This window comes from Mobula hypostoma, chromosome 28 (genome assembly GCF_963921235.1).
Source record: "Mobula hypostoma chromosome 28, sMobHyp1.1, whole genome shotgun sequence".
Lineage (NCBI taxonomy): Eukaryota > Metazoa > Chordata > Chondrichthyes > Myliobatiformes > Myliobatidae > Mobula > Mobula hypostoma.
Window position 1 is genome coordinate 26,652,720 of NC_086124.1, and position 15,443 is coordinate 26,668,162.

Sequence of the window (15,443 nt, forward strand, 5' to 3'; positions counted from 1 at the left end):
GAAGAGTAAGGGGAATCTCATTGAAACCTACTGAATATTGAAAGGCCTAGATGAAATAGATGTGGTAAGGATGTTTCCTATAGTCGGGAGTCTAGGACCAGAGCGCACAGCCTCAGAACAGAGGGGTGTCTCTTTTGAACAGAGAGGAGAAATTTCTTTAGCCAGTGGGTGGTGAATCTGTGAAATTCGTTGCCGTAGGCAGCTCTGGAGGCCAAGTCATCAGATATATTTAAAGCAGAGATTGATAGTCTTGATTGGTAAGGGCGAAAGAGGTTACGGAGAGAAGGCAGGAGAATAGGGTTAAGAGGGAAACTAAATTGGCCGTGATTGAATGGCAGAGCAGATTTGTTGGGCTGAATGGCCCGATTCTGCTCCTACCTCTACCCCTCATGATTTTACAAACATTTATAAGGTCACTCCTCAGCTAATGAAGGGAAAAACAACCCCAGCCTATCCATTCTCGTAGCTCAATCCCTTCAGTCCTCAAATCTTCTCTGTGGCCTCTCGAGTTAATAGCAACCCTTGCTTTAGCTGGGCAATCAGGGCTCTGCAGTGCTTCGATACAGTCTGCCCAAGATCTTGTACTGGTGTAACACAGAACGTAGAAACACCACAGTACAAGCCCTTTGGCACACGAGGTTGTACCAACCCTTTAACCCTGAGATCTATCTAACCTCTTCTATATAGCCTTCCATTTTTTTCTAACATCTTTGTGCCTATCTATACGTTTCTTAAATGTCCCTAATGTATCTGCCCCTACCATCACTCCTAGCAGGGTGTTTCATGTACCTACCACTCTCTGTGTAGAAGAAACTTATCTTTAAAACCCCTCTGCACTTTCCTCCAATCACCTTAAAATTATGCCCCCTTGTATTAGCCAATCCAGCCCTGGGAAAAAGTCTCTGGCTGTCCACTCGATCTATGTTTCTCATTGTCTTGTACATCTCTACCAAGTCACCTCTCATCCTCCATTGCTCCAAAGGCCTGAAAGCTTGACTTTTCATTTCCATAGATGCTTCCTGACCTCCTGATTTCCTCTGGTATCTTGTGTGTGTTGCTCTGGCTTTCCAGCATCTGCAGAATTTCATGAGTCTCTGACTGACTATCTACTCAATCTATGCCACTTATCTTGTACACTGCTAACAAATTACCTCTCGTCCTCTGTCGCTCCAAAGAGAAGAGCCCGAGCTTGCTCAAGCTATCGTCGTAGGACATGTTCTCTAATCCAGGCAGCATCCTGGTAAATCTCTTCACCCTCTCTAAAGCTTCCAAATCCTTCCTATAATGAGGCGACCAGAACTGAACAGTATTGTACTACGGTGAGCTAAATAGACAGACACATCAAATCTGACTGTTTGAAAAGTATCACGAGTACAATCCAGCACGGAGATGACCACTGATAACAGGATACAGTGTAATGGCGATGAGTATCCACAGAACGATCAAGCCCACTTTGAAGAACTCAAAGCAGAAGGCCCACTGGGTCAATGTACAGTAGTTTCAGCTTTCAAGAGGAGTAAAAACTTGAGGGATGTACTAGTCAGTATCAGATTTACATGCAGCCCCAAACTGTGGGGTTGGAAACTGCAGGGCATGCAAATACTTACTAATCTCTGAGTGCATCCACGACAGAGCTTCTGGAAAGTGGGCCCAGATAGAGCAGAGAATAACTTGTGAACAGCAATAATTTGGTATATGCAATACAGTGTAAACAATGTCATATTATATACATGGGGAGATGGGTAACACTAAGAACCAGTCTGACAGGGCACCTCAGTAATATTACAAGAGAAAACCATAACAGACATGTAATCTACTCCTTGGAAATCCTGGACCTGGAAGCTAACATGAATTGGTCAAACCTCCTCAGAAAAGGAGCAGCGAGGAGATGGATTGAAAGACTACAAACATATTCCTCAAACGGTCTAAACAAAGCCTAAAAAATTAGGCCAGAAGGTAAAACAGGGATTAAATTATTAAAATCACAGCTGGGGAAGAGTATGATTTACTTTCATCTAGTCAGGGGAACCCCCACACACCCACCCAGAATCAAAATTAAGGCAGGTGACAAATAAGGAAAGTACATCTTACTTTGGAAATGAAATCTAACAACTGGGCTTCAGAATATAATCACATTCGCCAAATGGTCAAACCTAAACAAAATAACAAGGTCTAAGAGTATGAATTATAACTTTATAATGACCAGGGAGAATAGATTCCTCTACCTATTAATTTGATCCAGATGGGGAACCAGAACAGTTCTTGACACAGAAGAGATCACCGAAAACTTTGCAAAGTAGGGAAACTGGATCTTGCTGAAACTCAGGCACGTCTCGCCTCCCCACTCTGTCAGGACACACCCTGCCTGCCAAAACTGAAATTTCACAGCCCTCACCCCAACCTCCGAACACTAAGCTCCACAACCCTCTCTGCTAAAATCTCTTAACCCTAATCCTAACGTCCAAAGGCCCACGGACCCCAACTAACCCGGACTGCAACTCCCCCCCCCCAAATAAGCTTACTTAACACCAGGTCCTATCATTCCCCCACCCGCATCTGCATCTCCCAACCCTACCCCTAAACCTAACACCCACACCCTCATAAACCCAAGCTCTTTCCCCACCAGGGGGCCAAGTTCACCCCACATCACCACCAGTTCTGTTCCCCTTCCCTCTTCCCACCCCACTTCCAGGTTCTGGACCACCACCCCACCTCTCTATTGCCCAAACCTACCCCCATTCCTGGCCCTTCACATCCCAACAAGTTAGCACAAACCCCCAAATCACAGCACCCACTCCTTATGTTAAAACCCCTAACATTAAGCATAACCCCACCACCTTCACAAACCTGTAACCTTAAACTCTAAAATAGATTTAGCGAGGAGGAAGATCCCAGTAAAGGCAAGTGGGGGTCTTGGATCATAAAGATGTGTGGTCTTCTAGGATGTTACAGAGCTGCACATTACCCCAACAAAAAGAAGAAATAATAATAAATAAATATCCTGAACTGATGAAGAGTCCTTGAAAGTGAGTCGAAAGATTGTGGGAACATTTCAGGGATGGGGCAAATGAAATTGAGTGAAGTTATCCCCTTTGGTTCAGGAGCCCGAATGTTGAGGGGTAACAACTGTTCCTGAACCCGGCGGTATGGGTCCTGAGGCTCCTGTACCTTCTTCCTGATGGCAGCAGGCCTGAGTGGTGGGGGTCCCTGATGATGGATGCGACAACGCTACACTTAGATGTGCTCAGTGGTGGGGAGGGCTTTACCCGTGGTAAACTGAGTGGTAGCCCCCACTTCCTGTAGGATTTTCCGTTCTGTGATGCAGCCAGACAATATACTCCGGACTACACGCCTATAGAAGTTTGTCAAAGTTTCGAATCTTTACTAATTCCTAAGGAAGTAGAGGTGCTACCGTGCATAATTACTTCATGATTAGGTACTGGACCCAGGACAGGCCCTCTGAAATAACACTGGGGAATAATAACAATCTCTCCCCTCCCTTCACTTCACGGTGGCCACGCAGCCCCAAATCAGCTCTGCCCCCCTCCTCCACACACACTCAGGGAGGGTGGGGGGTGCAATCTACAGTGGCCAATTAACCCACCTACCCCGCGCGTTCACTGGGGTGTGGGAGGCGCCCGGGAAGAAATCCACGCGGTCACGGGAAGAAAAGGTAAATTCCACGCGCGTCAGAAATGGGGATTGAACCTGTGTCTCCGGCGCACGGAGACAGCGGCTCTACCCACTGCAAGTGCAAAAGCTTCTGCCGATGCTGGAAATATTATACTGTAACGCACACAACCGGCTGGAGGAACTCGGTGGGCCTGGCAGCATCTGTATCGGCTCTCCCCGCTACTCTTTGCCGCCGTCGTCCGCGCAGTCGACCCTCCATTTACAGCAGTCCTGCCGTGTGAAGAGCAGATTTTGAAGTCGGGTTTATTGTTATCTGCACAGGTGCGATGGAAAACTTAACCGCAGCAGCGCCACAGGCACATAGTATCAGAAGCACTCCATTCACCGAAAAATATAAATTATATACACTTCTTTTACAAAAAGGAGCACAAGTAAATAAAATAGTCAATTTTAGAGCTACGTGAGGCAGTGATAGGGCTGTGCCGATTGATTCAAGAATCGAATGGTTGATGCTGTTCTTGAACCTAGTGGTGTGGGACTTCGGACTTCTGTACCTCCTGCTCGATGGGAGCTGCGAGAAGATGCCCTGCCTGGACGGCGGGGAGCTGCGAGAAGACGTCCTGCCCGGATGGTGGGGATCTCTGATGATGGACGTTACCCTTTTGAGGCAGTGCCTCCTGTGGATAGAGCCGATGGTGAGGAGGGATGAGCCCGTGAGGTACTGGACAGAGATCCGCTACTCTCAGTCCTGAATTGACGAACCAGTCTGGATATTTTCAACAGTACCCCGGGGGAAAGAAGTTTCAGTGTGTTCGATAACAAGCCGAACCTCCTCAAACTCCTAAACAGGTAAAGACGCTGGTGCACTTGCTTTGTGATTTCATCTACATAGATAGATAGATAGATAGATATACTTTATTGATCCCGAGGGAAACTGGGTTTCGTTACAGCCGCACCAACCAAGAATAGAGCATAAATATAGCAATACAAAAACCACAAACGATCAAACAACAAAATGCAAACTGTGCCAGATGGAAAATAAGTCCAGGACCAGTCTATTGGCTCAGGGTGTCTGACCCTCCACGGGAGGAGCTGCAAGTTCGATGGCCACAGGCAGGAACGACCTCCCGTGCCGCCCAGTGTTGTATCTCCGTGGAATATGGCCGAAGTCTGGGTGAAGGACAGGTCTTCCGATATGTTAAGACCATAAGACAGAATTAGGCCATTTGGCCCATCAAATCTTTTCTGCCATTCCATCATTCCATCAACCCCATTCTCCTGACTTGTCCCCAAAACATTTGACACTATTACTAATCAAGAACCTATCAACCTCTGCTTTAAGGGTACCAAAATGGCTTGGCATCCACCGCCGTTTTTGGCAATGAATTGGTCACATTCACATACCTCTGACGAAAGAAATTCCTCCTCATCTCTATTCTAAAGGGAGGTCCTTCTATTTGGAGGCTGTGCCCTCTGTTCCCCCACAATGGGAAGCATCTTCTCCATGTCCTCCCTATCTCGGCCTTTCAGTATTCGACAGGTTTCCATGATTTCCCCTCCTTGTTCTTGTGAACTCCAGCGAGTGTAGTCCAGAGCCATCGCTTGTTAGGAGCGGTTGTCTAGGGTTAACTCAACTCTTCCTCTCTCGGAAGCCCGTTGCTGATCACTTACTGAAACGGTTCCTCGCTTAGTTGAAAGTAACTTTGTTATCAAAGTACTCCTGTGTCACCATGTACCACCCTGGGATTCGTTTTCTTGCAGGCATTCACGGGAAAATAGAGAAATGCAGCAGAATGTATTGTTACGTACCCCATAACGAGTTAAAGAACCAGCAGAAATGGAAATCACCCTGGATTCTGGTATTGCTATTTTCTAAAGCTCGTTTGTTAGTAACTACGCAATACAGTAGTAAAAATTCAGATAAATGATTACAATCTTTTCAACTGATGCTGACTGACCTGCTGAGTTCCTCCAGCACATTGTGAGTGTTCCTTCGACAACAGCATCTGCAGATTATTTTGTGTTTACGATTATATATATAAGTGTGGAAATATAACAAAACAAGTTTCTTCAAGCCTAGGGGGTAAATGGATACAGTCTTACGGTGATGGGTAAATGAAATCAGTTCAGTTCCTGGTATTGAGTTGAGTAGTGTTGGAGAGAGAGGTGTTGCGGTTGTCCGGGTAAGCCGATGCCGTCGATTTTTCCCGTTGTCCTCCAAAACTTCCACGTTAGCCAAACTTGACCAACTTAAAAGCACCGTCTACCAACCCAGGCAAAGGTTAAACACACTGCTAGACTCCTCAGGGCCGCTCTTTCACGCACCAATAATCACAGATCGATCCTCAGTCCCACACTCCTGGACAGGATAATGGTAACTTCACCACACCTTAGTGCGTCTGCGTGTCCTGTGAAACAAGCAACTACGCTGGTTTAAATACTGTTGTGCTGAACACCAGCTGTCCATTAAGTAGCTCCTCCCCTCTCTCTCTGCAGGAACTCAGAAGCTGGCAGTGACCTTGCAGAAATCCCAAACAAACTGAGCAGTCTTCGCCCCCCTCTCTCTCTCTGTAACAAGCTGTTTGTGCTGTGCAGCTGCACGCTCTCTCTCTCTCTCTCTTTTTAAAGGCACAGTCCATAATGAATAACTCAGGATATCGTCACAGTGTGAAAACTTGTACATACGCAAAGACTGACAAACGACCACTGTGCAAAGGAGGCTAAACTGTGGAAATAATGTTTTGATCAAAATAATCTTTATTCTTAATGAAAAAAACTGTTTACAAGAATAAACTATGCAATGCCTGTCCGTTCTTTACATTCATAGTCAACACTTTCAGTACTGTCCTATTCCGCTCATCACCCCGGTGGCTCCCTGGGGTTTTGTAAACTATCACAATAATTGACGTGCTTCCTCGCTCAACCCGGCCCCCAGAGCCCGACGCTGTGGTCCTTCCCCACCGAGCCTCAGTGACACCCCCCCACCCCGCCTGCAGCATTCCTCCACCGGCATCCAGATGCGCCGGCAGACGAGCAGATTCCGGTCAGCCCGAAGGGCTTCTTTCACCGACATGACGATCTGCCAGCAGCACCTCGACCCCTGGGAGGCCCTCCGTTACTCGGGGCCGACCGTGGACTTTGCGTGCCGGCTGTCTACGTGATACGGAAGCCAGGACAGTGCGTTATGGGTTTAACCCGTGCAGCGGGCTCCCCCTCTCCACGCAGCTGATGGATCCAAAAGAACATCATCACCGATGCGGTTTGGGACCAGCGGCATGGCAAGAATTTGCCAGTCAGTGTTGAACTCGGCTTTAGATAATCCGGCCCCGGATTTTCCCCTCAGGGTTTACTCCCGAAGCCTTCCCCGTGAGTGAGTACAGCGGAGGTTTGAGATGAGAGTTTTCCTTCTCCTAAATGAGCGGCCAACCATGGCTGATGAGCCCCATTCTGCGTTTATGGCGGCAGTAACCCGCCTTCTGACCCTTTTCCTGTCAGTAGAAACGGTTCCGCCGGGTTTAGTAGATAAACCACACGTGAAGGCCAGGAGCTGGACTTGGTTGTCAGAGGCTATTTGAGACGCACGCCATTGGGAGCATTTAATAGGTAGCGGGAGCTAATCCCCACCATCTCTCCCGGCTGTAACAAACTTAAGAAACCATGTCCTGGGAAACAGCCCGTAGGTCAGAGTCCTCTGTCACGCAGCTGCTCTGGGTGAGCCACGACACAAGCCCGTGCATTTTCTCCACACTCTCCTCGCCAAGCCGACAGTGCGCAAAGAGGCGAGCGACCCACCGTTTCCCCAGTACAGTCATGCCGCGGGCAGCGCACGGTGGGAGTGTTGCTCCGGGCACACAGGACCCCCTCCCCTCTCTCACCGTCAGCCAGGTGAGGACACGGCCCCTGGTCTGGATAGTCTACCACCCCACTGCGTCCATCGAGTCCCTCTCCTTCTCCCGCAGAGTCATTCCGTGCTAACCACTGGCTGCCGGACTTGTGGTGACAGTAGATGATTCGGAAGAACTTTACCAGGAGGACAGGTCGTGCGGAACCGTCCAGCTGACGGGGGCGTTGTGCGGCACCGGGGCCAGACGATACCGGGGACTGTTATAGTATCTCAGCGCATGGCGGGACTTGGCGTCTGCACATTGTTTGTTTGTTTGTTTAGGGAAACAGCGCCGAGTAAACACTTCCGGCCCTTCAAACCCGATTACCCCCTAACCTAATCACAGGTCAATTTACCAATTAATTTACCCGGTAAGTCTTTGGACTGTAGGAGGAAGGCAGAGCGTCCCACGGGGAGGACGTACGGACTGCTTGCAGGACGGCGCTGGGAATTAACTCTGAGCTCAGCACGCCGTGAGCGCTAATAACGCAAAACCCACACACAGTCTAACGCAGCCACACACGAAGGTGGGGGGGGGGGAATTGGGTACTTTTCCCCCTTTTATCCAGGGACGTGCATTGTGACCCGTCTGACTCGCTCCGCCTTGGATCCCCAGATGAACTTGATTCCCAGGCTGGAGGAGCGGCAGACAGGCCACGCCTGCGCCAAGTGCAGCAGCCCTGAGAGCACCTCACACCCGATGACCAGGTTCTTCAACCCCACCAATTTCTGTTTTACCCTCCCGGTCTGCTCCGGCCGATTCTTGTCGCACCTCCGAACCAGGTCCCCAGCACCTTCCTGACGGGGAAGAGGTCTCTGGTTCGGTCGCGCCAGCTGCCGAAGAGCACGTCCGCACTCTTCGTGCGGTTGACCCTGGCCCCTGATGTCAACCCAAACTGATCACAAATGCTGATTAATCTGCACAGCAACATTGGATCCGAGCAGAAAACGGCGAATTCAGGGAGGTTTTCACTTGCGTCCTTCCGCTGCCTGGCAGCGTCACCCACATAGAAATTTACAGCACATTACAGGCCTTTCGGCCCACAATATTGTGCTAACCATGTAACCTACTCTAGAAACTGCCTAGAATTTCCCTAGCGCATAGCCCTCCATTTTTCTAAGCTCCATGTATCTACATAAAGGCTCTTAAAAGACCCTATTGTAGCCTCTTCCACCACCGCTGCCGGCAGTGCGTTCCACACACCCACCACTCTCTGTGTGAAAAACTTACCCCTGACCTAGTTCCAAGCACCTTAAAACTATGCCCCTTGTGTCAGCCATTTCAGCCCTGGGAAAAAAACTCTGACTATCCACACGATCAATGTCTCTCATCATCTCTATCAGGTCACCTCTCATCCTCTGTCGCTCCAAAGAGAAAAGGCCAAGCACAGTCAACCTATCCTCATAAGGCATGTCCTCTATTCCAGGCAACATCCTTGTAAATCTCCTCTGCACTCTCTCTGTAGTATCCACATCCTTCCTGTAGTGAGGTGACCAGAACTGAACTGAGTATTCCAATTGGGATCTGACCAAGGTCTTACATAGCTGTAACATTACTTCATGGTCTTGAACTCAAACCCGTGGTTGATGAATGCCAACACAACATACACCTTCTTAACAACACTGTCAACTTGTGCAGCAGCTTTGAACTTCCCAAGGACACGGACACCAAGATCATCCACACTGCCAAGAGTCTTACCATTTATATTATATTCTGTCTTCAAATTGGACCTACCAAAATTAACCACTTCACACTTATCTGAGTTGAAGTCCATTTGCCACTTCTCAGCCCAGTTCTGCATCCTATCGATGTCTCACTGTAACCTCTGACAACCCTCCAGACTATCCACAACACCCCCAACCTTTGTGTCATCAGCAAACTTACTAACCCACCCTTCTACTTCTTCATCCAGGTCATTTATAAAAATCACAAAGAGAACAGATCCCTGTGGAACACCACTGGTCACCGACCTCCACGTAGAATACAAACCTTCTACAGCCACCCTTTGCCTTCTGTGGGCAAGCCAATTCTGGATCCACAAAGCAAGGTCTCCTTGGATCCCATGCCTCCTTACTTTCTGAAGGAGCCTTGCATGGGGAACCTTATCAAATGCCTTACTGAAATCCATATACACTACATCCACCGCTCCACCTTCATCAATGTTAATGTTCTCATCCTTCCTGATGGCTTCAGCAAAAGGTTCTGAACAGCACACAAAATAGACATGGGAGAGTGGGCAGCCCTGCCTGACTCCAGACTTGACGAGGAAGCTATGTTTCCCAACCACTGATTCAGACTGAACTACAAATATCCGTGCAGAGCAGTCAGATCCAATTCCCAATTCCTTCCCCAAATCCCATTTTGGGGAGTACGTCCATCAGATAAATGTCTGATTTTCTGCTGAAGGCTTTCTCCTGGTCCAGACTGTCTAGGCAGGCACCCACCCCTCTGATCTTCACAAAGGCGATGGTATCACTGAGCCGCGCAAAGCTGTCAAAGATCTTCCTGCCAGGTCCAACACAGGTTTCATCTGAGTGGGTCACCTGTTCCAGAGCATACTTGATCATGTTGACGATGATCTCCTAGTCTAAGATATAGGAGCAGCATTGGGCCATTCAGCCCATCGAGTCTACTCTACCATTTCATCCTGACCGATCCATTTCCCTCTCAACCCCATTCTCCTGCCTTTTACACCTTTACTAATCAAGAACCTATCAACGTCAGCCTTAAACACACCCAATGACCTTCCCTCCACAGCCTCCTGTGGAGTCACCACCCACTGGCTAAAGAAATTCCCCTCATCTCTGTTCCTCTATTCTGAGGCTGTGCTGTCTGGTCCTAGTCACCCCACATCCTCTCTACATCCATTCTACCGAGGCCTTTCAACATTCGATAGGTTTCAATGACATCTCTCCCCCATCTTTCTGAATTCCAGCAAGTACAGGCTCACAGCCATCAATCGCTCCTCATAAGATGAGCTTTTCATTCCTGCAATCATTCTCATGAATATCCTCTGGATTTTCTCCAATGTCAGCACATTTTCTCTTAAATAAGGGGCCCAAAACTGCTCGTGATGCCCAAGTGAGGCCTCAGCGTTACATATTTGCTTTTATATTCTAGTCCTCTGGAATTGAATGCTGAAATTGCATTTGTCTTCCTTACCACTGACTCAACCCACAAATTAACCCTTACTACTTGGATTTTTGAATTTTCTGCCTTTTTACAAAATAGTCTCTGCTTTTATTCCTTCTACCAAAGTGCATAACCATTCACTTCCTGACACTGTATTCCACTGTATGCCACTTCTTTGCCCATTCTTGTAACCTGACTAAGTCCTTCTGTATTTTCCCTGCTTCCTCAAGACTGCCTGTCCCTCCACCTATCTGCAGACTGGGCCACAAAGCCATCAATCCATCATCCAAATCATTGGCATATAATCGGTCCCAACACCAACTCCTGTGGAACACCACTATTCACTGACACCGAAAGGGAAAAGGCTCCCTTTATTCCCACTCCTTGCCTCCTGCCAATCAGCCAGTCCCTATCCATGCTAATATCTTTCCTGTAATACCACTGGCACTTATCAAGACGTGCAGCATCTTGTCAAACACCTTCTGAAAATCCAAGTACACAATATCCACTGACTCTCCTTTGTCTGCCCCGCTTGTTATCTCCTCAAAGAATTCCAATGGATTTGTCAGGCAAGATTTTCCCTTAGGGAAACCGTTGACTTTGGCCTATTTTGACATGTGCCTCCGAAACCACAGCTTTAACAATCGTCTCCAGCATTTTCCCAACCACTGAGGTCGGGTTAACTTGCCAAAAGAGTCATAGAAAAGTACAGCACAGAAACAGGCCCTTTGGCCCATCCAGACAATGCCAAACCATTTAAATCTCCAATTTCTAATTGTGCTACAATATCATTCCCCTTATTCCATATGCCATGTGCATTCAAATATAATATCTTCGGTCCTGTATTCGTCACCCCTTTCGATTTTGACCCCCTGTCACACTGCAACTCATCCAACTGACAGCAATTTTGCCCCATTGCCTGCCTCTCCTTCCAGACAGTCTCACTGTACCACTGACTCTGCTTGTAAACTAACTGTCAGAACCAGGGATTCGGCGGCGCGGTAGACATGGCAATCGCGCTTGTGAATTTGCATGTGTCAGCCGATTATTATCTAATCGTGATAGTATTTAACTCCATACTTGTGGTCGTCGTGCTTGTTGAGACTTGGACAGAGCAGAACAACATTTCGCTTTTGTGTTCATCGGCCTTGCCTGAGATATTGGACTGTCAAGTCGACTAACTCTGAAGATTAGCGGCATTCGTTTAATAATTAGGTGGGTTTTTTTCAGCCGCAGTGTAGGGTTCATTTCCTGTTTGAGAGTTTTAATTAACGGCCCTGTTTGGCCTAGCGTTTATTGTTTTATTTTCCCTTTAACTCAATTCGCAATAAAGTTTTGTGAACTCTCTCACTCCGCACTTGAGCCGTATCCGAACCCGGTGACACCAACAGCCTTTATCCCCAGCTCTATCACTCCATTTCCCATTCCCCTGCTAAACTAGTTTACACCCTCTACATTCAACGGTCTCCGATTCCTGATGTCACCCCTCTCCTCCTCCTTGTAGACGAGGGTAAGGATGCCCTTCCTTATGGAGTCTGACATGCTGCCAACCAGAAACACATCATTGTACACTTCCAGCAGGTCTGGGCTCATCCTGTCCCACAGACCCAAGTAGAACTCAGCTGGTAGTCCACAAAGACGAGATTCTGCAGGTGCCGGAAGTCCAGAACAACTCCCACAAAGTGCTGGAGGAACACAGCAGGTCAGGCAGCATCGATGGAAATGAATCAAGTCAACGTCTCGGGCCGAGGCCCTTCATCAGGACAAACTCCCGTCGCTTCTGGAAGTTTATTGATTAAAAAGTAAGTAAATAATACCGAGAAGATGAGCTGGAGAGTCCTTGAAAGTGGGTCCATAGGTTGTGGAATCCGTTCAGAGTTGGGGTGAGTGAAGTTATGCACACTGGTTCAGGAGCCTGATGGTTGAAGGGTAATAACTGTTCCTGAACCTGGAGGCGTGGGACCCGAGGCTCCCACAAATTTCTTGATTGGCTGTTCCATCATGGCTGATTTACTTCCAATCCCACCCTCCTACCTCTCCCTCTAACCCTTAGCCTCCTTAAATGCACAAGACGGGTCCTTGCGCAGAACACCCTGAAGGTCAACTTGCAGGTTTGAGTCGGTGGTGAGGACGGCAAATGCCATGTTAGCATTCATTTCAAGAGGTGAGAATACAAGAGCAGGGATGTGATGCTGAGGTTTTACAAGGCACTGGTGAGGCCTCACCTTGAATATTGCGAACAGTTTTGTACTCCTCATCTTAGAAAAAATATGCAGGCATTGGAGAGGGTCCAGAAGAGGTTCACAAGGATAATTCCAGGAATGAAAGGGTTATCATACGAGGAACGTTTGATGGCCCTGGGTCTGTACTCGCTGGAATTCAGAAGGTTGAGGCAGGATCTCGTTGAAATCTTTCGAATGTTGAAAGGTCTAGACAGTCGATGTGGAAAGGATGTTTCCCGTGGTGGGAGAGTCTAGGACAAGAGGGCACAGCCTCAGGATAGAGGGGCGCCCTTTCAAAACAGAGATGCAGAGAAATTTCTTTAGGCAGAGGGTGGTGAATTTGTGGAATTTGTTAACACAGGCAGTTGTGGAGGCCAGGCCATTGCGTACATTTAAGGCAGAGGCACCAAAGGTTACAGGCTGGGGAGTGGGGCTGAGGAGGAGAAAAGGAAAAGATAAGCCATGGTTGAACGGCGGAGCAGACTCGATGGGCCAAATGGCCTAATTTCCGCTCCTATGTCTTATCAATTAAGAACCCACCAATCCCTGCCTTAAATATGCTGAGTGACGGTCTCCACTAGCCTCTGCGGCAACAAATCCCACAAATTATGCTCTGGTTGAAGAAATTCCTCCCCCTCTCTGTTCTAAAGGGACGTCTCTCTATTCTGAGGCTGTGCCCTCTGGTCCTAGACTCCCCCACCGGTGGAAACATCCTCTCCAGCTGGTGGAAATGCTGAGGCAGTGAGAGGTGGGGACCGAGCCCTTGGCGGTTCGGGAGTCGAACGCAATTACGGCGCCAGCACCCGAGTTCAATTCCGGTCGCCGCCTGTAAGGTGTTTACACATTCTCCCCGGGTCTGTGTGAGTTTCGTCCGGGTGCTCCGGTTTCGCCCCACGGGTTAGTCACGTATGTGTCACTGGATGGTGCTGACTCCCGGGGCCGTAAAGGCTGGTGAATTCGCTGTGCATTTCTAAATAAATACATTTAAACTTGTAGATTGATATATAATAAATTCAAGGTTGGAGATTCGAGTTTAGTGGTCACGCTTACACCAAGATACGCAGACAAATGCATCGTTTGCATTGACACAATCCGCACACGGCGGCTGTGCCGGCGGTCACCGCGCATTTAAAACAACAGCAGACTGGAGAATACAGTGTATCAGCGACGCAGAAAGTGCAGCGCAGGTAAACGACAAGGCGCCAAACCGTAACGACGTGGATTATCAGGTCAAGAGTCCCAATTTATTGCACGAGGGAGTTCTTTAATAATCTGACAGACTTTCGTATCTTCTGCCCCATGGGAGAGAGGAGAGAGAAAATGTGTGTGTGTGTGAGATGAAAGTCTGATTATTCAACTGTTCACTCGTTTCCATAGATGCTGCCCAACCCGCCGAGTTCCTCCGGCATTTTGTGTGGGTTACGCGGACGGAAAGTCTAATTTAGAAATGGTGTGTCTATTTAGTGCGGCTGGGAGTAGGGCTGCAGTTTCCACCAGCCTAAGCATCTAATTTATTTTTAACAACCCAAAGGACATCCTTTTTCTTAGACATTTGCACAGATCGGCATGTTAATGTAAAACTTTGACAAACAGTGGGGAGTATTCTGACTGGCTGCCTCGCGGCCCGGTATGGAAACACCACTGCCCTGGAATGGAAGCGCCCTACAAAACCGTAGTGAATACAGCCCAGTCCATCTCAGGCAAAGCCCCCCACCCCAACGTCCCCCCACAACACACACAAATTACTGCAGGAACTCAGCAGGCCAGGCGGCACCTGAGAAAACAGTACAGACGACGTTTCGGGCCGAGACCCCTCGGCAACCCTCCCCACCGCTGAGCACATCCACAAGGAGCGCTGCCACAAGAAAGCAGCGTCCGTGATCAGGAAGCCCCCATCGCCCAGGCCGTGCCCCCTTCTCACTGCTACCATCGAGAAAGAGGCACAGGAGCCTCAGGTCCCACACCATCAGGTTCAGGAACAGTAATTACCCTTCAACCATCAGGCTCCTGAACCAACTTCACTCTCCTCAACACTGAACTGATTCCACAACCTAAACACTCTGTTTCAAATAACAACAGGAATTCTGCAGATGCTGGAAATTCAAGCAACACACATCAAAGTTGCTGGTGAACGCAGCAGGCCAGGCAGCATCTCGAGGAAGAGGTACAGTCAACGTTTCAGGCTGAGACCCTTCATCAGGACTAACTGAAGGAAGGGTTAGTAAGAGATTTGAAAGTTGGAGGGGGAGGGGGAGATCCAAAATGATAGGAGAAGACAGGAGGGGGAGGGATGGAGCCAAGAGCTGGACAGGTGATTGGCAAAAGAGATATGAGAGGATCATGGGACAGGACAGGAGATGAAGCCACACTCAGGTTGGAGGAACAACACCTTATATTCTGTCTGGGTAGCATCCAACCTGATGGCATGAACATTGACTTCTCTAACTTCCGCTAATGCCCCACCTTCCCCTCGTACCCCATCTGTTATTTATTTTTATACACACCTTCTTTTTCTCTCTCTCCTTTTTCTCCCTCTGTCCCTCTCACTATACCCCTTGCCCATCCTCTGGGT